The following is a 26,721-nucleotide window of genomic DNA, read 5'->3' on the forward strand; positions in this document are numbered from 1 at the left end:
AATGTACCTTATAGTTTCACATAAATATACAGAAAATACTTCCAATATTATTTCTTTCCTTGTTTAAAATTAAAACTTCTATATGAGATTATAAAATATATTAGATCATTTTATCTTAAAGAATTACTGATTTTTACAATTATTCAAAACCAAGCAAACCTCATCTGTTAAAACTCAAGAGAGTGTTGATGACTTGTCAGGGATTGATGATTGGGAGGTAGGTTTGTGGAGCAATGGTAATGTTCTATTTTTTTAATACATGGATGTGTTTATATTGTGAAAATTTATTAAATGGTAACCTAACAATCTGTTCGTTTCTCAGCATGAAGTTAATACATCAATAAAAATCTTACTTGATGAGAAAGAAAATTCAACTACAAAGCACTTGCTTCATCCAAAATTGATATAAAATGTATCTTCCCGTATGTGAATTGTCTTGATAACAAAAGCTTACTCATAGTATCTCTCAATTTTTTTTCTTTTTTCTTTATTTTTTGATGGTAAGCAAAAGAAGCATTGAACACATAAAAGGCAGATATATGTTAAGAAAAATTTTGTTCATCTAAAATAAAGAACTTAGAGAACTTTGACAATTTTTATAATGTAAATTTCAGAAATTAAATATTTATAACAATATATTATATCTGGACAGATCCATATGTATTTATATATTTTAAGTTAATGCAAACATATAATTTATAGGTGCTATTTTAAATACCATAAAATAAATAAATCAGATCTTGCTTTTCAAGACTTTTACTAAGTTAGGTTTGATGATCATAGGACGGTCTCCAAAGTAACTGCTACCATATCACCACTATGAGAATGACAATTGCTGTATCTAGGCATACTTTCCCTCTCCTCTCAATTTGGGTCACATATTTGCAGATTTACAATATCTTAACGGCATGGAGCATAAACCTTTTATTCTCATAATCCCACAGTCTACCACATTATACATATTAGAAATTCAAAAATTGTTTGTTTAAAAGAAACAAAAACAGTTTGAGAGAGACCCATGGAGCTGGAAGCAGAGCATTCTAGGCAGATGGAACAACAATGTGAAGGCCCAGGATGGGAGTGTACTTAGGATTTTCAAGCAACAGTATAAAAGCAAGGATGGCTAGAACAGAGTAAGAGAGAAGTGCGAGACAAGGTCAGAGCTATCAACAGAGACCAAATCATACAGGGCTTACATAGGCCATGGTAAGGAGGCTGGGTTTTACTTCGAGGGAGCCAGGATATGAAAATGGATTCTAAATACATTCATGAAATTAATGGACATTATTTTAAGAGAACTTCTCTAGCGACTGTGCAGAAAACTGTCTACATGGATCAAGTATCAAAACAGGAAGACAAGTTGTGAGAGATGGTAGTAGCAATGGAGGTAGGAAGAAACAGTGTTCCTGTATCCATTTCCAAGATACAGCCAACACAATTTACTGATGGACTAGAAGTTCAGTAAGAGAGAAAAGCAAAACAAGGATGCCTCCAAGGTTTTACATCTGATCAAATGGAAGAATGGAGCTGTACGGGGAGAAGAATCAAGAAGAAAAGAAATTTAGTTTTAGAACCGTCAGGTTGAGATTTTCATTACATGTTCAGATGAAGATATCCAAGTAGCATATGGATAAACAACAACAAAAAATGGAAAAGAATATGAACAGATAATTCATAGAAAAATATAATTTGGCCAATAAACTTATTAAGAGACGCTCAACTTTGCTAACAATGAAATAAAAATTAAGGCAACAATCAGATATCCTTTTCAACTGTCATTTGGCAAACATTTTAAAGAGTTAATTCGTATTTTTAAAAATCCAACATTATCTAAGCTCCTTGTTAGAATGTTTCATATACAGGGAATATAAATTAGTATAGTCCATAGAGTGGAATTACAAGACAGGACATTTTGTATTTATCAAAATTTAAACATGCAAGTTTTTTCTAAAAAATAATCTCATTTCTAAGACCCTATGCTACAGAAATACTAAAACATATGAGACATGCATACCAACAATTTATAAAAATGTTTAGTATCAGCAGTATTAGTTGAAATAGCGAAACAGAGGGAGGGAGGGAGGGGTAGGGGAGAAAGAAAGTGCTAAGCAACTTATCTGTCCATCAAAAAAGAAATGGTTAAATTAACTTTGGAATACCTGTCATAAGGATGGTAATTCAATCATTTAAAAATGAGGAACAGTTAAACATATGACAGAAATCATATTTTTGCTATCTTATGAAGTGAAAAAAATATATATATGTGTAGTATAATCCAAATATGTTTTTAAAACAGTATGTGAGTTTGAGCATGTATCTGTCTATCTCATACACAGAAAGAGTCATAGAAGGGTAAAATACAAACCCTTGACAGAGGTTACCTCTGAGGACAGTAAAATGGAATTGATGAGGAGTAAGGGGGAGGAAGTGTTTAACTTTTTACTGTATATTTCAGAATTAATGTTTTACAACAATGAATTACCTATTATAATTTTTTAAATAAAACACACCTTAATTTACTTTCCATTTACTTGGACTTCATTGTTATTCTTTTATATTTTAGCAGTTATGAGAAGAAAATGGCTACATAAACTCATTACAGAACTCTGCCAATTTAAATAACTAACTTAAATGTAGACCAACCACATAAAAGCCTTCAGACAACTGTTTAGAGAAGCTTTATTCATAATCGCCAAAACTTGGAAGCAACCAAGATGTCCTTCAGTAGGTAAACTGCTAGAAAAAATGCGGTACACCTAGAAAATGGAGTATTACACATTACTTAATAGAAATGAGCCATAAAAACACATGGAGGAAAGTTAAATGCATATTACTAAGTGAAAGAAGCCCATCTGAAAAGGCTTCATACTGTATGATTCCAAATATATGACATTCTGGAAAAGGCAGAACTATGGAGACAATAGTTAGGAAGGAGAGAGGAGCAACAGGCAGAGCACAGAGAATTTTTAGGGCAGTGAAACTACTCTGTATGTCACTATAACGGAGGGTACATGTTATTATACATTTGTCCAAACTGAAGGAACGTATAACACCATGAGTGAACCCTAATGAAAACTATGGACTTTGGGTGATAATGATGTATCAATATAAATTCATCAATTATAACAATGTACCACCTTGGTGGGGGATTTTGATAGTGAGGGTGACTATGCATGTGTAGGGGCAGGGGATATGTGAGAAATCTCTGAATCTTCCCCTCAATTTAAATGTGAGTCTAAAACTGCTCTAGAAAATAAATTCTATAAATATATATTTTTTTAATGCAGACAAATTTTTTTGTTTTTTCTTGGTTGCGTCGGGTCTTCATTGCAGCACGCGGGGTCCTCGTTGAGGCATGAGGGCTTCTCTCTAGTTGTGGTATCAGGGTTTTCTCTCTCTAGTTGTGGTGTGTGGAGTCCAGAGAGTGGGAGCTCTGTAGTTTTTGGCACGTGGGATCTTCGCTGAGGCACACTATCTCAGTAGCTGCGGGGTGCGGGCTTAGTTGCCCGCGGCATGTGGGATCTTAGTTCTCTGACCAGGGATCGAACCCACATCCCCTACATTGGAAGGCGGATTCTTTACCACTGGACCACCAGGGGAGTCCCAAGACCAAATTTTAAAACTCTTTGAAACCATGGATACCAAAGGTTTCCACAAAAGTTGCTTATGGTCAAATTTTAAAATCTACTGATACAGAATATTAGTGTTGTATGAATACGTTATCACAGTCTGAAAATAAATCCATCTAATAAATGATAATATTATCAAGCAGATGGGACACCATTACCTGATTGCTAAGTAATATTTCAAGTCACTATTAACCAAAAAAGCCACACGTTTATTGTAAATGCTGAATTTGCTGATAGAATGATTTAAGAAGTTAAAGGAGGTGCTGAAATCTATATGTGGCTTAAAAGTGCTTTCCAAAAAGCTATGAAAAACACAATCAGTTTAAAATTCTCATTAAATAGCATGATCTGGCTATTAGAAGTGTAAAAGCACACTATTTTGGATATACTAATTTTCTTTTTTTTAAACATCTTTATTGGAGTATAATTGCTTTACAATGGTGTGTTAGTTTCTGCTTTATAACAAAGTGAATCAGCTATACATATATATATATATATCCCCATATTTCCTCCCTCTTGCGTCTCCCTCCTACCCTCCCTATCCCACCCCTCTAGGTGGTCACAAAGCACCGAGCTGATCTCCCTGTGCTATGCGGCTGCTTCCCACTAGCTATCTACCTTACATTTGGTAGTATATATATGTCCATGCCACTCTCTCACTTCGTCTCAGCTTACCCTTCTCCCTTCCCATGTCCTCAAGCCCATTCTCTGCGTCTGCATCTTTATTCCTGTCCTGCTCCTAGGTTCTTCAGAACCATTCTTAGATTCCTGGATATACTAATTTTCAATCCATCATATTATCTAAAAGACAATGGGAAGACAAGTTTGTTTTTAAAAAAGAGAAAAATTTCTTTTCTGTAATCATGTATATTTTACAGGTAGCACATGTATACTCTATAAAACTGCCAATCTTGAGCCATACTTTATTTAACCGAAACTTCTGTAACATCTACTACATGCCAGGGACTGCTATAAGCGCTTTACAAATATTCACCAATTTAAACCTCATAACAACTCCATGAGGAAGACACTATTATTTACTCTTATTATCACCATTTTCAGATAAGGAAACTGATCACAGAGAGGTTAAGTAACCTATCCTAAGTCACCCAGCTGATAAGCGGCAAAGCTGGAATAAGAAACTAGGCAGTCTAACTCCAAAGTCCAGGCTTTTTAACTACTATGCTGTGATGCCTCTTCTGTTTTTTCATACCTTGTGCAGTGGCTTCCATTTCTACCAAATACATGGTAAATGTATATTTCTACTAAGGATCCTGGTACTGCAAATAGTTCAGAAAATATATTTGTTCATTCTCACTGGAGCTATATAAACCCTACATTTAAGGTTGTAGTCTGATATCCATTACATTTCTTGTTTTCAACAATAAATAAGGTAATCTTGAGACCCAGACTTTACTGGTTAAAATAATCACTTATTAGGCATGTATCATCCAACTTGATACAATATTATTCCTTCATTTTTATGCCATGCAGAAAGTACCACACTTAAAGTCAACTTCTGGTTTCAGCTGTGCCAGTTGCCATATGGCTTTGGGAAAGCAATTTAATCTAAGTGTCAGAAGTTAATAATAATTATATCCAATGTCAAGAATACTGTTCACGTTAAATGTTGTAATGTATATTAAAAAGTTCATTAAAGTACTTTAAATACAGAGAATAATGATTAAACATTAATTGATTATAAGACATAGAAAAGAACTTGAAGCTTACCAGATCTGAAACAAAATGACTCCTTTTCTATCACAATCAACCTGTTGTTTTAGTTCTACCTTAAATGCCATTTCCTGAGAAATGGTCACTGAATTCCCCAAATTAGATTTGGCCCTTCCTCTATAATCTCATAATTTCCCAAAGTACTTAGCACAGAGCTAAGAACACTGAAAGAACTCAAAGTTATACTTACTGATTATCTGACTAAAGATAAAAATCTACCTCAATATCTCAGGTTGTACCTGGACTATTATCATAGTTAAACATTTTTAAATATACGTAAATTTCTGATGTAGCAGGAATACCCTGAAAGACTATGTGTGCCAATTTGAAGTGTACCACAAGCTGCTACCTTCTGCCAAATATTCAATAAATATCCCTGGGAAATCTGGGAACAGATTTGAAAAGTTACAGGACATCAATTTAAATCAATTAAAGGACAGAAGGTAAATAATGTTAAGGAATGTGATTATTAAGCCCCTAAATAAAAATAATAAAAGAAAAATAATTTATTCATTCATGCAACAATTATTTACTGTTTGCCCAATGCCAGAAAGAGCTGTTAGATTCTGGGAATACAAAAGTATATTAGTCAAATACAGCCCCTGACATACACTCTGGATGAAGAGACAGAAAAAAAAGGGAAAACTATGATAAACATTATGAGAACAGAAAAGAGGTGCTATGGTAGCGTATCTTTGAGGAGTGGCACAGACCTATTTTAGAAAGACTTAAAAGGAAAGCTTCCTTTACTGAGAGGATAACATTTAAATAAAAACTCAGAGTATGAAAAGTACATAGTTATGAAAACAGCAATGGAAACAGAAACAGAATATGCAAAAGATCCCAGGCAAGAAAAAGCATGTAGTGTTTGAAGGAATGAAGGAGGATCAATGTAACAAAAATGACAAAAGATGGAATGGAAGAACCCAACAGAGACTAGGTCAGGTCAAACTATGTAAGCCTTGGTAAGGAGTTTCGATTTTATCTTAAGTGCAATAGGAAGTCACAAAAGCATTTCAAGTAGGGAATAAAATGATCCAATTTAGATTTTTAATAAGATGACTTGCTGTCATCTAAACAATTGATGATGAGATAATCTGGAAACGATACCAGTGAGACTAATTAGCACACCCTCACTTTACTGTGTATAAGTAATTATATGGTTCTGACTAGGGAAGCAACATACAAACAGACTGAAACAAAAAGACTATAACTTGGAGGCAGAACGGACAGGAGGAGGCGACACTAAGGATGAGTCCTGGGTTTCGGCCTTGAGCAACATGGTCAATAGTGGTAGGGGAAGGTACAGAGTTGTACAGATTTGATACATGTTAGGCTTTAGGGGCCTGTAAGATACACAGAGATGTCTAGGCAACTGAATGTGAGACACCTTTAAAAAAAGAAAAAGAAGAAGAAAAAATAAATAAAAGACTGGTATAATAAAGCAAGCCAGTTAAAACAGATGTAAAATAGAAAGATCATCAGTGTGAAATAAATATTATGTAGGCATGAATGGAAATACTGGGTTTTAAGGCAGGTTTAAGATGATTAAGATCAAATAAAGAAAAAATAAAATTACACTGTAGTGTCAAAAACTAATAGATAAAATAAGCTTCACCTTGCTTTAACCCTATAGCTTTCCTTTTAAAATGCAAACATAAAAAAATGTCTTCTTTACTTTTTATCTGAATTGTATTTTACCACTTTATAGAACTTTCACATATCTTACTTTATTTAAGTCTTATAACAAGACTTAGATCTGTGAGATAGTTGGGTATACTTATTACCATTTTATAAATGAATAAAAAATGTGGCTGTCTGAGGTTAGCTTGAAAAGGGAGAGGAACTGAGTCAAAAACTGGTTTTTTTGGTCACTAATCCACTGGTTTTTCTACTATACCTTCCTAATTCTCGATCTATATTTTACACTGATCATGATTTTTGGCAACTCTAGCTGGCAATATAAAATTAAATAACGTGAAGAAAAAGTGACCTTTACATAGTAATTCTATTTTTAAATTTGTGGAGTTTGGATAATATATAAACCTTTAAGCAACTTGCCATAGAAACTGCAATAATGCCCGAGATTTTCATCAAAATACAAACTACATTTGATACTATCACTCCTGAAAGCCCCTTGGGAAATAATGGCTTTTGGATTCTGCAAGTCAGCGTGACATGGCATGCAAAATTGCATCTCATGCCGAGCCAACCAGGAAAATATATGTCATCACTATGTGACATTCAGAATTTCATCTGGAAACTATAATCTTGTTCTGACTGCAAAAAGGGAGCGGGGGGTGGGGGGGAGAAGACTGCATACAAAACAATTTGGTTGAACTTTTGCTGAATTCTTGCCAGTTTGTGTAAAAACTAGAATAACTTACTTATTTCCAAAGAAGAACTTTATATTTGAAAACCTTTCTATGCACTTATTAACATCACAATATGTTCTCAAAGAACTTTAAAATTAACTGACAGGTTTTAGATTGTGTTATGATAACTAATGATCTGTTAAAAAATTGTTTATAATGAAACAAAGTTGCAAAATTAATAAATTGTGCAAAGCAGAACTGTATTTTCAAAACTGTATATAACAAAACACCTCCTAATTCCTTTTCCCCAATTGAATAAACTCTAGGTTGAGAAACAAATGAAAACCTGTCATAAATTCTGCAATATTACACATTCCATGTCTTTCTCTTCTAAATAATTTTTCTCCCTGCCCTCCACTCATGGGTGCAACACCTTCATAATTTATTTACCTTATTCCTATCAAAACAGAAATGCATGGATGTGAGTTAGTCTAAGTGTTATATAATCAACATTTTGTGTTTTAAAGCTGCTGTGACTAACTATAAAATGAAAAATTAGTAGACATGAATTGGGATAGCTGACTGACTCTCAAAAATTATCCCCAGGAACCATGTTTCTGCTATCCCTACATATTCTGGTATCATATCTCATGCCCCTGAACACAGAAGTGGACACATGGCCCAACCTGGCTGCCACTGGGAAAATCATAATGACTAACCTCCTTGGCCACAGTGAATTGTCCAAGATGTATGCACATGAGCCATGACAGGCCAAACAAAAACCACTTCAAGTATTTTTTCAACAAATACTGGACCAGATCACTATCTATTTGATCAGAGAGAGTTAAGTACATGAGTCCAGAGGTACCATAGCCACGTACACTGCTAGGTCAAAGAAAAAATATGTTCAGTAAGAGAAAGAGAAGCCAACATGAAAAGACAAGAGTTCTCACGGTGTGGAGTCTGATTCTAAGTCATTTCAAAGAAAAGATTTGTACTGCATTTGCCTTTCTTACCATTTTGGTTATCAGAATCAATAAATATCCCCCCCTTTTTTTAATTTAAAATCATTTGAATACAGTTTTTGTCTCTTGCTATCAAAGAGCCCTTTCTAATTTAGAAATGTGTCTTCTGTTGTAAAGGAATCACCTATTAGGAGAAAACCAGGCAAAGTTAGTAGCTGCAACTGCCCAGCCCTTGTAGTATCATTACACAGCCCGCATAGGCTCCGAAGTGCCATAAAATGCTTTAAGAGTATCATGGGGCTTACTTCCTCAAGAACTACTCACCTTCATGCTCTGCCTAGCTCACCTGGTTCTCACTCCTTCCATTACCACATTTACTGGTCATTATCCCAGTGCCTTTCTGCCTAAGCCTGCATATTGGGAGATGCTATTGATGTTTTTACTCCTCTAATCTATTCTCCACCCCAGAAGATTTCCTGAACTATATTAGCCAATACTTTACACTAGCCAATACTTTTCTCAGTTCAACTTGGCTCCCTGCGACCCTCCCACCTGGGCCCCATATGACAGACTTCCTCTAGGTTATGCTAAACTTCCAGATAATAGGATCCCAATATAGCAGTGTCCTCCAAATATGTGGTGCACAAAACTACGAGACCATCCACTGAGCTGTAGGGGACAAATATGAGAATATTTATTCATATTTACTTTTATCTAAAAATGAGAAAGACATACAGTTGATATTTAGTAAAGTAGAATAACACTGAGGCTCTTCCCCATGTCAGAAGGAAACACATAATACTACATTAAATATACTGAAGGAAGAGTAGACGTTCAATAACAGGAAGGAACTGGCAGGGGCCCTTCTCTCTTTATTTTCAGTTAACTGCGGCATATTACAATTTACATATACACAGTTAATCAAATTTATAAATTTTGTTATCTACATTTAACTAAATTATATTATATACCTTTAACTAAATTAATCCTCATAATTTGGATATATACTTTTAAAAGATTCCTGTAAAACACACATGGCCAAACGTACAAATTAAAGATACCACTAACTAAAAAATAATAATACAGAAAGATGCCACTAACTTATTTAAAAGAAAAAGGCAACATCTTGCCATTAAAGATGGAAAGAATACCTTATTTATATAAGAAAGACGGAAATGTACTAGACAGTTTCAAAATGGATGAGAATGAAAAATAATTGTCCTGAGTGCATCAATGATGCCATTTCCCCTCTCGGATCGATGAATCTCAGCGAGGTGGCTTTTCAATTATGTCAGCCATTAAAATTAATTATTGAAATAAACTGAATTAAGAATTAAATCTTGAAGTTGTTACTGTAAGAGTATTAAACTAAATTAAAGTTTAATACTTTGTTATAATTAAAGTATTAAACTTTTTAAATGAAGCACAATATTACTCTCACTACAATATTATTGATGTATTATTAAAATTCTATCAGAATAATAAGACAAATTTTAAAATTAAAATTTTCTTACATGCTCTATATTAATATAGTGATACACACATTTAATGCATAAATCAATAAATGATATACTATGGATGCTTAATTGAAATTTTTTACCGATAGGAAAGTACTGAGAAAAAAGTTTGAAGACTAATACTCTAAAGATGAACTATTTTCAAATAGTCTGTATTCTCTGTACTTGTTTTTTTTTTTTTTACATCTTTATTGGAGTATAATTGCTTTATAATGGTGTCTTAGTTTCTGCTTTATAACAAAGTGAATCAGTTATACATATACATATATCCCCATATCTCCTCCCTCCCACCCGCCCTATCCCACCCCTCTAGGTGGTCACAAAGCACCAAGCTGATCTCCCAGTGCTATGTGGCTGCTTTCCACTAGCTATCTATTTTACATTTGGTAGTGTTTATATGTCCATGCCACTCTCTCACTTCGTCCCAGCTTAACCTTCCCCCTCGCCATGTCCTCAAGTCCATCCTCTACGTCTGTGTCTTTATTCCTGTCCTGCCCCCAGGTTCTTCAGAACCATTTTTTTTTTTTTTTAGATTCCATATATATGTGTTACCACACAGTATTTGTTTTTCTCTTTCTGAATTACTTCACTCTGTATGACAGACTCTAGGTCCATCCACTTCACTACAAATAACTCAATTTCGTTTCCTTTTATGGCTCAGTTTTATTCCATTGTATATATGTGCCACATCTTCTTTATCCATTCATCTGTCGATGGATACTTAGGTTGCTTCCATGTCCTGGTTATTGTAAATAGAGCTGCAATGAAAACTGTGGTACATGACTCTTTCTGAATTATGGTTTTCTCAAGGGTATATGCTCAGTAGTGGGATTGCTCGGTCATATGGTAGTTCTATTTCTACATTTTTAGGAACCTCCATACTGTTCTCTACTGTGGATGTTTCAATTTACATTCCCATCAACAGTGCAAGAGGGTTCCCTTTTCTCCAGACCCTCTCCAGTATTTATTGTTTGTACATTTTTTGATGATGGCCGTTCTAACTGCTGTGAAGTGATACCTCATGGGAGTTTGGATTTGCATTTCTCTAATGATTAGTGATGTTGAGCATCCTTTCATATGTGTGTTGGAAATCTGTATGTCTTCTTTGGAGAAATGTCTATTTAGGTCTTCTGCCCATTTTCGGATTGGGTTGTTTTTTTTTTTGATATTGAGCTGCATGAGCTGCTTGTAAATTTTGGAGATTAATCGTTAGTCAGTTGCTTCATTTACAAATATTTTCTCCCATTCTGAGGGTTGTCTTTTCGTCTTATGTTTTCCTTTGCTTTGCAAAAGGTTTTAAGTTTCATTAGGTCCCATTTGTTTTTATTTTTACTGCCATTTCTCTAGGAGGTGGGGCAAAAAGGATCTTGCTGTGATTTATGTTGGAGTGTTCTGCCTAAGTTTTCCTCTAAGAGTTTTATAGTGTCTGGCTTTATGTTTAGGTCTTTAATCCATTTTGAGTTTATTTTTTGTGTATGGTGTTGAGTGCTGTAATTTCATTGTTTTACATATAGCTGTCCAATTTTCCCAGCACCAATTACTGAAGAGGCTGTCTTTTCTCCATTGTATATTCTTGCCTCTTTTATCAAAGATAAGGTGACCATATGTGCGTGGGTTTATCTCTGGGCTTTCTATCCTGTTCCATTGATTTATATTTTGTTTTTGTGCCTGTACTATACTGTCTTGATTACTGTAGCTTTGTAGTATAGTCTGAAGTCAGGAAGCCTGATTGCTCCAGCACCATTTTTCTTTCTCAAGATTGCTTTGGCTATTTGGGGTCTTTTGTGTTTCTATACAAATTGAGAAATTTTATGTTCGAGTTCTGTGAAAAATGCCATTGGTAGTTGGATAGGGATTGCACTGAATCTGTAGATTTCTTTGGGTAGTATAGTCATTTTCACAATGTTGATTCTTCCAATAGAAAAACATGGTATATTCCCCACCCATTTGTATCATCTTTAATTTCGTTCAGCAGTGTCTTATAGTTTTCTGCATAAAGGTCTTTTGTCTGCTTAAGTAGGTTTAATCCTGGGTACTTTATTCTTTATGTTGCAATGGTGAATGTGTGTGTTTCCTTAATTTCTCTTTCAGACTTTTCATCATTAGTGTATAGGAATGCAAAAGATTTCTGTGCATTAATTTTATATCCTACTACTTTACCAAATTCATTGATTAGCTCTAGGAGTTTTCTGGTAGCATCTTTAGGATTCCCTATGTATAGTATCATGTCACCTGCAAACAGTGACAGTTTTACCTCTTCTTTTCCGACTTGGATTCCTTTTAATTTATTCTCTGATCACTGTGGCTAAAACTTCCAAAACTATGTTGAATAACAGTGGTGAGAGTGGGCAACCTTGTTTTGTTCCTGATATTAGTGGAAATGGTTTCGTTTTTCACCACTGAGAACAATGTTGGCTGTGGGTTTGTCATATATGGCCATTATCATGTTGAGGTAAGTTCTCTCTATGTCTACTTTCTGGAGGGTTTTTATCATGAATGGGTGTTGACTTTTGTCTAAAGCTTTTTCTGCATCTACTAAGATTATCATATGGTTTTTATCCTTCAACTTGTTAATATGGTTTATCACAGTGATTTGCATATAGTGAAGAATCCTTGTCTTCCTGGGATAAATCCCACTTGATCATGGATGTTGGATTCTGTTTGCTAGTATTTTGTTGTGGATTGTTGCATCTATGTTCATCAGTGATACTGGCCTGTAGTTTTCTTTCTTTGTGACATCTTTATCTGGTTTTGGTATCAGGGTGATGGTGGCCTCATAGAATGAGTTTGGGAGTGTTCCTCCCTCTGCTATATTTTAGAAGAGTTTCAGAAGGATAGGTGCTAGCTCTTATCTAAATGTTTGATAGAATTCGCCTGTAAAGCCATCTGGTCCAGGGCTTTTGTTTGTTGGAAGATTTTTAATCACAGTCTCTATTCCAGTGCTCATGTTTGGTCTGTTTATATTTTCTGTTTCTTCCTGGTTCAGTCTCGGAAGGTTGTGCTTTTCTAAGAATTTGTCCATTTCTTCCAACTTGTCCATTTTATTGGCATATATAGCTGCTTGTAGTAATCTCTTATGATCCTTTGTATTTCTGCAGTGTCAGTTGTTACTTCTCCTTTTTCATTTCTAATTTATTGAGTCTTCTCCATTTTTTTCTTGATGAGTCTGGCTAATGGTTTATTAATTTTGTTTATCTTCTCGAAGAACGAGCTTTTAGTTTTATTGATCTTTGCTATCATTTCCTCCATTTCTTTTTCGTTTATTTCTGATCTGATCTTTATGATTTCTTTCCTTTCACTAACATTGGGGTTTTTTGGTTCATCCTTCTGTTTCCTTCTCTGATTGCTTTTGTTCTTGCTTCTCTAAATGCTGCTTTAGGTGTAAGATTAGGTTGTTTATTAGAGATTTTTCTTCTTTCTTGAGGTAGGATTGTATTGCTATAAACTTCCCTCTTAGAACTGCTTATGCTGCATCCCATAGGTTTTGAGTCATTGTATTTTCAATTTCATTTGTTTCTAGGTATTTTTTTGATTTCCTCTTGATTTCTTCAGTGATCTCTTCGTTATTTAGTAGTGTATTGTCTGGTCTCCATGTGTTTGTATTTTTTATAGATTTTTTCCTGTAATTGATATCTAGTCTCATAGAATTGTGGTAGGAAAAGATACTTGATACGACTACAATTTTCTTAACTTTACCAAGGCTTGATTTGTGACCCAAGATATGAACTATCCTGGAGAATGTTCCATGAGCACTTGAGAAGAAAGTGTATTCTGTTGTTTTTGGATGGAATATCCTATAAGTATCAATTAAGTACAGCTTGTTTAACATATCATTTAAAGCTTGTGTTTCCTTATTTATTTTCATTTTGGATCATCTGTCCATTGGTGAAAATGGGGTGTTAAAGTCCCCTACTATTATTCTGTTACTGCCGATTTTCCCTTTTATGGCTGTTAGCATTTGACTTATGTATTGATGTCATGCTCCTATGTTGGGTATATAAATATTTACAATTGTTATATCTTCTTTCTGGATTCATCTGTTGATCATTATGCAGTGTCCTTCTTTGTCTCTTGTAGTAGTCTGTTTTAAAGTCTACTTTGTCTGATACAAGAATTGCTACTCCAGCTTTCTTTTGATTTCCATTTGTATGGAATATCTTTTTCCATCCCCTCACTTTCAGTCTGTATGTGTCTGTCCCTTGGCCTGAAGTGAGTCTATTGTAGACAGCATATATACGGGTCTTGTTTTTGTATCCATTCAGCCAGTCTGTGTCTTTTGGTGGGAGCATTTAATCCATTTACATTTAAGGTAATTATCGATATGTATGTTTCTATTACCATTTTCTTAATTGTTTGGGGTTTGTTATTGTAGGTCTCTTACTTCTCTTGTGTTTCCTGCCTAGAGAAATTCCTTTAGGATTTTTTATAAAGCTGATTTGTTGGTGCTGAATTCTCTTAGATTTGCTTGTGTGTAAAGGTTTTAATTTTTCCGTTGAATCTGAATGAGATCCTTGCTGGGTAGTGTAATCTTGGCTGTAGTTTTTTCCCTTTCATCACTTTAAATATGTCCTGCCACTCCCTTCTGGCTTGCAGGGTTTCTGCTGAAAGATCAGCTCTTAACTTTACGGGGATTCCCTTGTATGTTATTTGTTGCATGTCCCTTGCTGCTTTTAATATTTATTGTTTGTATTTAATTTTTGATAGTTTGATTAATATGTGTCTTGGCATGTTTCTCCTTGGATTTACCCTGTATAGGACTCTCTGCACTTTCTGGACTTAATTGACTATTTCTTTTCCCATATTATAAGTTGTCAAGTATAATCTCTTCAAATATTTTCTCAGTCCCTTTCTTTTTCTCTTCTTTTTCTGGGACCCCTACAAATCAAATGTTGGTGCATTTAATGTTGTCCCAGAGGTCTCTGAGATGGTCCTCTATTCTTTTCATTCTTTTTTCTTTATTCTGCTCTGCAGTAGTTATTTCCACTATTTTGTCTTCCAGGTCACTTATCTGTTCTTCTGCCTCAGTTATTCTGCTATTGATTCCTTCCAGAGAATTTTTAATTTCATTTCTTGTGTTGTTCATCATTGTTTGTTTGCTCTTTAGTTCTTCTAGGTCTTTGTTAATCGTTTCTTGTATTTTCTCCATTCTATTTCCAAGATTTTGGATCATCTTTACTATCATTACTCTGAATTCTTTTTCAGGTCGACTGCCTATTTCCTCTTCATTTGTTTGATCCTGTGGGCTTTTTACCTTGCTCCTTCATCTGCTGTGTGTTTCTGTATGTTGTCATTTTGCTTAACTTACTGTGTTTGGGGTCTCCTTTTCCCAGTCTGCAGATTCGTGGTTCCTGCTGTTTTTGGTGTCCAGCCCCAGTGGGTAAGTTTGGTTCAGTGGGTTATGGGGGCTTCCTAGTGGAGGGGGCTGGTACCTGTGTTCTGGTGGATGAGGCTGGATCTTGTATTTCTGGTGGGCAGGACCACGTCTGGTGGTGTGTTTTGGGGTGTCTGTGAACTTAGTATGATTTTAGGCAGCCTCTCTTCTAATAGGTGGGTTTGTGTTCCTGTCTTGCTAATTGTTTGGCATAGGGTGTCCAGTACTGTAGCTTGTTGGTTGCTGAGTGGAGCTGGGTCTTAGCGTTGAGATGGAGCGCTCTGGGAGAGCTTTTGCCATTTGATATTACGTGGAGGGGGGAGGTTTCTGGTGGACCGGTGTCCTGAACTCTGCTCTCCCACCTCAGAGGCTCAGACCTGACACCCAGCCAGAGCACTAAGACCCTGTCATCCACATGGCTTAGAAGGGAGAAAAAAAAAAGAAAGAAAGGAAGGAAATAAAATAAAGTTATTAAAATATAAAATAAATATTATTAAAAATAAAAAAATTAAAAATATAAAAAGAAAGAAAGAAGGAATAGCACAACCAAACCAAAAAAACAAATCCACCAATGATAACAAGCACTAAAAACTATACTTAAAAAAAAAAAAACAGAACATGACTGACAGAACCCTAGGACAAATGGTAAAAGCAAAGCTATACAGACAAAATCACACAAAGAAAGAGAACAACCAAATCAATAAACAAATCTACCAATGATAATAACTTCTAAATTCTAAATTAAGATAAGTATAAAGCCAGAAACAAATTAGATGCAGAAAGCAAACCCCAAGTCTACAGTTGCTCCAAAGTCCACTGCCTCAATTTTGGGATGATTCGTTGTCTATTCAGGTATTCCACAGATGCAGGGTACATCAAGTTGATTGTGGAGATTTAACCTGCTGCTCCTGAGGCTGCTCGGAGAAATTTCCCTTTCTCTTCTTTGTTTGCAGTTCCTGGGGTTCACCTTTGGATTTGGTCCTGCCTCTGTGCGTACGTCGTCCTCTGGAATCTGTTCTTTGCCCAGACAGGAGGGGGTTAAAGGAGCGACTGCTTAGGGTGCTCTGAGTCACTCAGTCTAGGGGGAGGGAGGGGTACGGAATGTGGGGCGAGCGTGCGGAGGCAGAGGTCGGCAAGATGTTGCAACAGCCTGAGGCACGCTATGTGTTCTCCCAGGGAAGTTGTCCTTGTATCATGGGATCCTGTCAGTGGCAGGCTGCACAGTCTCCCAGACAGGGAGGTGTGGACAGTGACTGTGCTGGCACACAGGCTTCTTGGTGGCTGCAGCAGCAGCCTTAGCATCTCATGCCCGTCCCTGGGGTCCGCGCTGATAGCCGCAGCTCACACCATCTCTGGAGCTTGTTTAGGCAGTGCTCTGAATCCCCTCTCCTCACGTACCCCGAAACGATGGTCTCTTGCCTCTTAGGCAGTTCCAGACTTTTTCCCGGACTCCCTCCCAGCTAGTTGTGGGGCACTAGCCGCCTTCAGGCTGTGTTCATGCAGCCAACGCCAGTCCACTCCCTGGGATCCAACCGCCGAAGCCCGAGCCGCGGCAGGTGAGCAGACAACCCTCTCGCGCTGGTGTGTGCTGGTTGGCTCTGATCCTCTGTGCGGGAATCTCTCCGCTTTGCCCTCTGCACCCCTGTTGCTGAGCTGTCCTCCATGCTCCAAAGCTTCCCTCCCTCCCACCTCCCCATCTCCACCAGTGAAGGGCCCTCCTAGTGTGTGGAAACTTTTCCTCCTTCACAGCTCCCTCTGAGGTGCATGTCCCATCCCTATTCTTTTGTCTCTTTTTTTGTCTTTTTTCTTTTGCCCTTCCCAGGTACGTGGGGAGTTTCTTACTTTTGGGGAAGTCTGAAATCTTCTGCCACCGTTCAGTAGCTGTTCTTAGGAGTTGTTTTACATGTAGATGTATTTCGGATGTAGTTGTGGGGAGGAAGGTTATCTCTACGTCTTACTCCTCTGCCATCATGAAGGTCCCCTTCAATGCATTTTAAACCTTTCTCTATTCCATAAGGGGAAAATGTTTTTTAAACCATATTTTACTCCTGAGAGAATAAAATCAATTACATATTATGCATTAGTGTGTACTCTCATGCTTTAATATTTTCCAATGAAACTAAATATCTAATTAATCACAAAGGAATGGAATTTTATGCTAAGCTACATGATTAAAGTGAGCAAACTTCTAATATACATAAATCCACAAAAGTGTATTTCTTGTATAGTAATACTATTTCCACACTATAATTAGGAACATACCTGCTCAACATTCAAGCTTAATCAAATTAAGGATTGCTTAAACATTTTTAGATGGATAACTATATTGGTATGACCCATTTTACTTATAATCCACAATTATTAAAAAGTTAGAATCCAAAATACATCAGTGCCTTCAGGAGCAAATATTACTAGTAAAATTTGGAAATCTCCTTCCTTAAAACCATCCTACAAGTTATACTGCCTTGGATAGAATGATTTTTTTTTTACGATGAAGAAATTTCAAACTTGGAGTAATACATTAAACTGATTAAAAAAAAACTGAAGGTAAAGTGTAATGTCATGTCCTGTTTTCGTATAAGGAACATATTCCTTGTATGTGAAAAACAAGGAGCTTGACTTGAAAAAATTATACATTTCCTAATCTCTTACATTCTCTGTAACAGTGCAAAGATAACAATACTTATCCTGCATAAATACTTGTTTGTGGAGAGAAAATTAACTAAACTGACATATAATGGTATATACTTTATCTTCTTACCTCTTTCTCAGAGGAAGTGGCAATTATCTGTTAAATCTTTTATCTGTTTATAAGATCTTACATTCTACCTGACCTGTGATCTCAGTATATAAATTATTCCAAACTTTACTGTTGCTCTAATTTTTTCTTCTCTCCTGTTTGCTTCACTGTAACTACTGACATACCCAAGTTTCTCCAGGGTCCAATTTCCTGAAAGCATGGTATACAGAGGCTATCCCTACATGCTCAACTCCCATTCATCCCCTAACAACCAAAGCTCCTCTGGCCAACTGACCTTGGCCAACTAAAGTTTTTCAGCCTCATTTTTCTTGACGACTTTACAGCATATCATGCAGTTAGACACCCTCTTTTTGAAACTTTTCATTTGTGTCATATATATATATATCATACGTTCCTTTGTTGCCTACTTCTCAGAATGAAGCTTCTCAATCTTCTCCATTGGCTCCTACTCCTTACTCTTTAATGAAAAGTTGCTCAGAATTTAATTTTGGGCTTTCTTCTCATCTTGCTGTGCATGGTCTCCTTGAGAGATCATGCACTCTGTGGCTTTGACTACAATCCATATGGTGATAACTCCCAAACCTGTTATCTCTCATTGAGAAAAACCCAAACCACACCTCAGACATGAAAATACTTTTACCAGCTATGTCTTCTGGTATCCCCACTAAAAGAAAAATGTTTATTTCCTATTTCTCTTCTAAAACTCAGCTTGTAACATTCTATTTTAAGTTGTTGTGGCAAAGACAGCTAAATAACCTCCAATATCTATTCTCCCCTTTTTTCTTAGATAAAAGCCACACGTTTTGGCCAGGTGTGTGGCCTTAAAGAATAGAGACTACCATCCTGAGACCCCTGCATAGCTACATATGATCATGTGATAAATTTCTGGCCAAGAGAAGTGAAGCAAAAGTGAGGGGTGCAACTTCTGTACAATATTTAAAGAAATAAAAGCATCCTCTTTACTCATTTCCCACTCATTGAAATGTAGATATGATAAATGGCTGAAGCATCCATGTGGACCATAAGGCAAGTGTGGCAACACAGGCCACCCATGGGGAATAAGAAAGTACCTGATCTTAGAGAACCTTAACACCTCTGGATGCCTACTCAAAGCTTTCACATGAGAGACACAAAATTCAATCTTGTTTTTTTTTTTTTTTTTAAAAAAAGCCGCTATGAACATTTAAGTATAAGTCTTTGTATGGACACATGCTTTCATTTCTCTTAGGTAAATACTGAAAGGATATCATAAGTAGATATATGTTTAATTTTTTGAGAGACTACCAAACTGTTTTTCTAAGTGACTTTGTTATGTTACAGTTCTACCAGCTGTATATGACACTTCTAGGTGCTGTATATCCTCACCAGTGTTGGGTATGGTCAGTCTTCTTAAATTTGTCTGTTCTGGAGGGTGTGTAGTGGTAGCTCATTGTGGTTTTGATTTGCATTTCCCTGGTGACTACTGACGTTGAGCATCTTTTTCTGTGCTTATTTACCATACATATAACTTTATTGGTATAGTACTTGTTCAAAAATTTTGTTAAATTTTTTAATGGGTTGTCGTTTTCTAATTATTGAATTTTGAGAGTCCCGTATATATTTTGGATACAAGTCCTTGATAAATTACATTATTTCCACATATTTTCAAAAAAAATTCAATCTTGTTTAAATCACTGTTATTGAGGATTTTCTGATACCTTCAGCCAAATTTAATACAATCTTAAAAATTATAGTTAAATTATTGCTTAGTTTAAAAATACTATATTTTGAAATCAGGTCAGGAAAAAAACATAATTAGAAATATTCTACATAATAGCCCAAGTTCATTGTCAAAAGAAAGATTCTTTAAAATAAAAGGAAGTCTGAAAACTTTCACTATCTGTAACATAAACAAAGTAACAAAGTGCTTTTCAAATTTCAGGATTTTTCATATTTAATTCTCTTTGAGAACTAAATAAAATAGAATTTCCATATGCTAGACAAAAACTTTAAATATCTGAAACATAATAAATATTTAATTTAATTTTGTTGGAAGCATGAATGACTCCAGGATATATTTAAGGACATATCAGGGAAGAAAAAACGTGTCAGGAGTAGTGTTTCCCTTTGGAGTTTATGCCAGGAACTGAACCACTGAAGTGACACCCGATTAAAGCCAGGCAGAACCTCCACGCTCATCACAGAGGTGAGTTGTTTCCCAGTATATTCATGTTGGTAGCTCTGACACAAAATTCTTAACTAGCTTAGTCCAATGGAACTGGGCTGAAAATTTAGAACAATTCCTTTGACAAAAAAAAAAAAAAAAAAGAAAAAGATACTCTGAAGTTGGCTGGTTATATATTAGGTTTTAGAGAGGAATTTTTACATAGACCTCATTTTAGGGCTGGTTATGCCATTAAGGAATGAAAGAGGCAGCTAATAATCACAAAATGACTATTATAACCTAGAAATTACATTTTTAAAAAGTACCATTAAGTATTTTCTAACTGGGGCTTCCCTGGTAGCGCAGTGGTTGAGAGTCCGCCTGCCGATGCAGGGGACACGGGTTCGTGCCCCGGTCCGGGAGGATCCCACATGCCGCGGAGCGGCTGGGCCCGTGAGCCATGGCTGCTGAGCCTGCGCGTCCGGAGCCTGCTACTCCGCAACGGGAGAGGCCACAACGGTGAAAGGCCCACGTATGGCAAAAAAATATATCTATATATATTTTCTAACCTTGGGTAAGTTGACCTCTTAAAGACTCAGTCTCCTTAGTTATTAAGTGAAGGGGTATGTGGGATTATATGTATCCAATTTCCTGGAGATACATATAATCCTATATGAGTTTTCTACAGATATCTACATGTCTCACTCCCTCACCTGCTTCAAGTATCTAGTCAAATATGAACTTTTAGTGAGATCTACTGTGACTACCTTAATTATCATCCGACAGTTCACTAAAGCTCTGTACGTTTTTCCCCTTTATTCTTTTTGTGCTCCAATTTGGCAAGTTTCTATTGCTATGCCTTCAAGTTTATTATTTCTTCTTCTGCAATGTCTACTTTACTGCAAATTCCACCCAGTGAGTATCTGATATCAGATATTATATTTTTCATCTCTAGAGTTGGGCTCGGTTCCTTTTTATATCTTCTATTTCTCTCCAAATTGTATTCATCTTTACTCAAACATCTGAACAGTTATAGTACCTGTTTTAATGTACAAGTATTTAATATACCTGCTAATGCTATCATCTGTCATTTCTCAGTTTATTTCTATTGCTAGTTTTCCTCCTTGTCAAAGTTGCCTGCTTCTTTGCATCTCTAATAGTTTTGGGTTGGATGCTTGACACTGTGACTTCTAAGTTGTTACGTATCTGGATCTTGTTGTATTCCTCTTAATAGCACTGAGCTTCATTTGGCCAGCAGTAAACTCACTCACTGTTTTGGTTTCTTCAGAGGCTTTTTTAAAGTGTGTTTAAGGTGAGTCTAGGTAGGCTTTACTCTATGGAAAGTTTAGCTCCAATACTGAGGTGTCATCTTTTTGGGGTCTTCACTGAGTGTCCCGAATGGTCAGTTGGAATTGTGAACTAAGCACAGTGGGAACCTGAATGCCTTTTAGCCATGTGTGAGCTCTGGGAATCATTCAGACCATAGGTCCTTGGTCATCCTTTGCCCAACTTTGTGGAGTCTCATCCTATTCAGGCACAGCTTACTATTCAGCAAATACTCAAGGAGAAATCTATCACTGATCTTTGAAGCTCTTTTTCTGCAGAGCTTTCTCTCTCTGAAACTCTGTCCCATAATTTCCAGTCATCTCTGCTTCCTTATACTTCAATCCCTTTGCTTCCCTAAACCTCAATTCAGCAAGACAGCTGAGTTCAGCTTGATACATCCCACCCTGCTCTGTGGTCTGGAATGTGCCTTCAGCCAAAAAGCCAGGATAATCCTAGGGCTCAACTCATTTGCTTCCCTTTAACAAGGGATCACAGTACTGCACTGCCTACTGTCCGATGTCTAGAAACTTTTTTTGTTCTCCCATATATTTTGACCAGTTTATTAGTTATTTACAACAGGAATATAAATCTAGTCCCTGTTCTTCCATCACAGTCAGAAGCTAAAGTTTTATACGTTTAATTTGTGGCATTATCTACTAAAATTTACATCAATTATCAGGTGTTCATTTACTATTATCTTGGTATTATTTAAGGAGTCAAATTAAAAGGCCTTCTAGTATTTTAACTATGTACTTACAGTGCTTTAGACTTAAGAGGTAATATGTAAACATGTAAGATAAAAATGGCTAGTATTTTTTAAAGAGCTATCATTTATGAAGGATCCTGCTTTTTAAAGTTTTCATCTCCATTACAGACATTTTCATCAAGAGTTCCAATTTAATGTTCATAACATTTCCAAAACATAGGGTAAACAGATGTCATAGTTTTTAGTGGTTTCCTTGTTTTGAAGGATATACAGATTCTCTGGAAGATCATTTAGAATTTTGTGATAATACATTATCTTCATGTGAAACATGCTTTTATTCTGGCTTGGCCTGCCCTACGTGCCTATATCACTGAAACAGTGCTGTTCTGCTGTCAACACATTTCCAGCCATCAAGCACATGTTCCCCCTGCAGCCAGCTACTTAAGATTGGTTAATTGAGATTGGAAGAGAATGTCTGCTTCTTGATGAATAATTAAAAAGCAAAATCAAGCCCAGTGCAATATCACCAAGCCTCAGTCTTCATGTGCCAATACTACTATATAACTTGGGGATGAACTTAAGACCAACTTTGGACCTTAGGTTGAGAATGTAAAAATTTAAAATTATTTTAATAAGAATTCAAGCATAAATTAACACATTTCTCCACTTGTAAAATTCAGTTAAAAAATTAAAACGTGCATTTCACAACAATGTGAATACACATCCTCCTCAACTTACAATGGGTTATGTCCTGATAAACCCATTATAAAGTGAAAATATCTTAAGTTGAAAATGCATTTAATACACCTAACCTACTGAACTTCAGAGCTTAGCCTAGCCTACCTTAAATGTGCTCAGAACACTTATATTAGCCTACAGGTGGGCAAAATTATCAAACACAAAGCCTATTTTATACTATATAATTGAATAACTCATGTAACTTACTGAATACTGTACTGAGAGTAAATAAAAAAATGGTCATATGGTTGCGAGTGTTTTGGTTGTTTACCCTCATGGTTGCATGGCTGACTGAAAGCTGTGGCTCACTGCCCCTGCCCAGCATCACCAGAGAATCCCACCTCATATCGCTAGCCTGGGAAAAGATCAAAATTCACATTCGAAGTATGGCTTCTACTGAATGCATATTGCTTTCACACCATCATAAAGTCAAAAATCTGTAAGTCAAACCATGATGAGTTGGGGACCATCTGTATACTTAACACAACTGAACTGTACACTTAAAAAGGTTAAGATGGTAAAAGTAAAACAAAAACAACAAGAAAAAAGGTTTGTAAAAGGCTATGAATACCTTACCAAATTCATTATAGCTTATGATACAATGTAAGTAATAATTAAAATAGTGATAACCACATTTAGAAGTAGATACAAATTCAAAGGACTCATAAAGCATTTTTAAATTAAAACCAAAACAGGAACTGTATACTCTAATTAAATATAAAACAGAAAATTTTGAAACATAATTCTAAATAAAGAAAATGATTAGTACAGAGCATTCTCAAGAAAAGAGAGAACAATACCAACAAGCTTTCCAAAGAAGTGAAAATGGTGGCATCCAAGAGGCAAAGATACATTGGTCAGAAAGTAGAAATGTTATACCCAGGGATTTTTACTTTCTACAAATGCCCACAGTCCAAAAACAAGCAAGCACAGGCATCAATTTGATAACTGTTCATTGTTATGCTTGCTTGAGTAAATATCTGGTGATACACAGACATCCTCACCTATAAGGAAAATACCTACAGGATATATAACCTACGGGTTCTAGAGATGGGGAAACACTAAAGACAGAAAAAGCAAATATCCACAACTCAAATGCAAAGAACCACAGTTCACATTTGTAATTTGAAATAAAGAATAATGTGTTATTTGCTGGATCCTATGTTACTTCTATTTTTAGTTTTTTAAGGAACCTCCATACTGTTCTCCATAGTGGCTGTACCAATTTACATTCCCACCAACAGTGTAGCAGGGTTCGCCTATCTCCACACCCTCTCCAGCATTTATTGTTTGTAGACTTTTTCATGGTGGCCATTCTGACCAGTGTGAGGTGATACCATATGATCCAGCAATCCCACTCCTGGGCATGTATCCAGAGAAAACCATAATTCGGAAAGATACATGCACCCCAATGTTCATTGCAGCACTATTTACAATAGACAAGACATGAAAACAACCTAAATGTCCATCAATAAAGGAATGGATAAAGATGTGGTACATATTTAAAATGGAATATTAGCCATAAAAAAGAGCAAAATAATGCCATTTGCAGCAACATGGATGGACCTGGAGATTATCATACTGAGTGAAGTAAGTCAGACAGACAAAGACAAATATCATATGATATCACTCATATGTGAAATCTAATTTTGAAAAATGATATAAATGAACTTATTTACAAAACAGAAACAGACTCACAGATTTCAAAAACAAACTTATGATTACCAAACGGGAAATGTGGGGGGGAGGGATGAATTAGGAGCTTGGGATTAACACACACACACACACTACTATATATAAAATAGATAACCAACAAGGACCTACTGTATAGGACAGGGAACTGTACTCAACATTCTGTAATAACCTATATGGGAAAAGAATCTAAAAAAGAATGAATATATGTATATGTATAACTGAACCACTATGCTGTACACCTGAAAATAATATAACATTTTAAATCAACTATACTCCAATAAAATTTAAAGACTAAATAAATAAAATTTTTAAAAAAGAATAATGTGTTTATGTTTTTAGATTATAAAGTAATAATTACTGATGAGAAATTATGTTTGGGGTTTTTCTTAATTTATTCAAAATAAAATATTAATTTCTTATAATTAAGTGGGAAAGTATATGAAAGCAAAATAAATCTCAGATATTAACCGATATTCATGAATTGATAGGTAACCGATACGAGATGTGAATTTATCTATGAAACTTCTCCATGCATAGCAAATGCATTCTAAAATCTATGATATTTTCTACATAGTTCTGTCATGTAATTTCATTTAAATCATAAGTATTTTCTGTCATTTTTAGTCATCCTTAACAATTACTTTACATCAATTATCAAGTGTGATTTAAAAAACTGGACTAAATAGTAAAGCAGGAGGTCAGAATATGTGGTTAATATGCATATAAAATTAAACTTATTTTTATCAGTTGATACTTAGTGGACATTTATTTTATCTTATTAAGAGGTGATATTTATAAACCATTATGTAACCTACCAGTTCAAGAGATCTAAAGTCTGAAACCTAGCATGGTATCGAAAGGAAATATCTAATTTTATATTAAAAAATCAATACAAGTTACAGATCATCCTCCTATAATACAAAAAATAAGCAAAAGCATTTTTATCAATTGGTAAAGAAAATCTCAACATATCAAAAGGCTGTGGATACTGACAGGTGGAAGTCTAATGATTCCATAAAATAAACATAACATCCTATTTTAAGAAAAGTAATAGAACACAGAATAATAGTTATGTATAAAACTCCACAAAAATGTATGTTAGCATTTTTACTGCTGTTGTTTATAAATATGGTAAGGAAACTAACTTTTCTTCTAAACCACAAATGTTAGCTTGAACTTCCTTGTGTATATGATCATATTTTAAATTCCTTAAGGGCAGGGATCATGTCTTATTAATATTCCTACCCTCAAAATTACTTATAACAGAGTCTTGCCCATTATAGATATTCAGTAAGTATTTTCGAGTTACTGAAAATATAAAACCTTTTTTAATATGGTTGGGGATATATGAGTTATATGGAATAAATCTGAATATCTAAGGGAAAACATTAGAAATTTAAAACACTACTTAAAATGAAATCATAACTTCTTCTTTTCTGATTTGGATTCCTTTTATTTCTTTTTCTTCTCTGACTGCTGTGGCTAAAAATTCCAAAACTATGTTGAATAATAGTGGTGAGAGTGGGCAACCTTGTCTTGCTCCTGATCTTAGTCCATCAACAGATAAATGGATAAAGAAGATGTGGCACATATATACAATGGAATATTACTCAGTCATAAAAGGAAACGAAATTGAGTTATTTGTAGTGAGGTGGATGGATCTAGAGTCTGTCATACAGAGTGAAGTAAGTCAGAAAGAGAAAAACAAATACCATACGCTAACACATATATATGGAATCTAAGTAAAAAAATGGTCATGAAGAACCTAAGGGCAAGACAGGAATAAAGACACAGACCTACTAGAGAATGGACTTAAGGATA

At 35.4% G+C, this 26,721-nt stretch overlaps 1 protein-coding gene across 15 annotated transcripts in view; it reads right to left on the bottom strand.

Annotated features, from left to right (window-relative positions):
* The window catches only part of VPS13B (vacuolar protein sorting 13 homolog B), a 795,728-nt gene that overhangs the window by 444,435 nt on the left and 324,572 nt on the right, over positions 1-26,721 (bottom strand). The window lies entirely within an intron of this gene.

The sequence above is a fragment of the Stenella coeruleoalba genome (genome assembly GCF_951394435.1).
Source record: "Stenella coeruleoalba genome assembly, chromosome: 17".
Lineage (NCBI taxonomy): Eukaryota > Metazoa > Chordata > Mammalia > Artiodactyla > Delphinidae > Stenella > Stenella coeruleoalba.